At 30.0% G+C, this 677-nt stretch overlaps 1 pseudogene; it reads right to left on the bottom strand.

The window, feature by feature from the left end:
* Window positions 1-271: 271 nt before the first annotated feature.
* Window positions 272-390, bottom strand: LOC118605197 (annotated as a pseudogene).
* Between the last annotated feature and the right edge of the window lie 287 nt (window positions 391-677).

The raw sequence follows: 677 nt of genomic DNA, 5'->3' as shown, positions 1-677 counted from the left end.
TTTATATTTGAAGTGAGTTTCTTCTAGATAGCATATAGTTAGATCATATTTTTTGATTCACTAACAATCACCATCTTTAATTGGGGCATTTAGATTATTGACATTCAAAGTGGTTTTTAATATAATTGGATTCACACATGCTATCATTGTTACTGTTTTCTATTTTTGCTCTCTTCTTTGCTTCTATTTTAGTCTTCCACTCTTCTGCCCTGTGTGGTTTTATTTTTTTATTTTATTTTATTATTTTATTTTATTTATTTTATTTTATTTACACCTACAGCAACAGGTCTTCTTAGGTGGTCTCTCATCCAAGTTCTAACCACACCCAACCCTGCTTAGCTTCCAAGATCAGATGAGATAGGGCCTGTTCAGGGTGGTATGGCCGTAGACTGCCTTTTGTGGTTTTAATTCAACATTTTATCTGGTTCATTTTTTCTTCCTCTCTTAACATATCAGTTATACTTCTTTATAAACTTATTTAATGGTTGATCTAGAGTTTACAATATACATTTACAACTAATGCAAGTTTACTTTCAACTAACAGTATACTGTTTCACAGATAGAGCACCTTATAACAACAGAATATTTTTAATTCTAAATTCAGCTCTTTGTATCATTTTGTCATTCATTTCACTTATTCTAAAGCACATATAACCATAGATCTATATTAATTGAAA

Source organism: Rousettus aegyptiacus, unplaced genomic scaffold, assembly GCF_014176215.1.
Source record: "Rousettus aegyptiacus isolate mRouAeg1 unplaced genomic scaffold, mRouAeg1.p scaffold_m13_p_1, whole genome shotgun sequence".
Classification (NCBI taxonomy): Eukaryota; Metazoa; Chordata; class Mammalia; order Chiroptera; family Pteropodidae; genus Rousettus; species Rousettus aegyptiacus.
The sequence above is the reverse complement of the archived record's forward strand: the minus strand, read 5'-3'. Positions and strand labels throughout refer to the sequence as shown.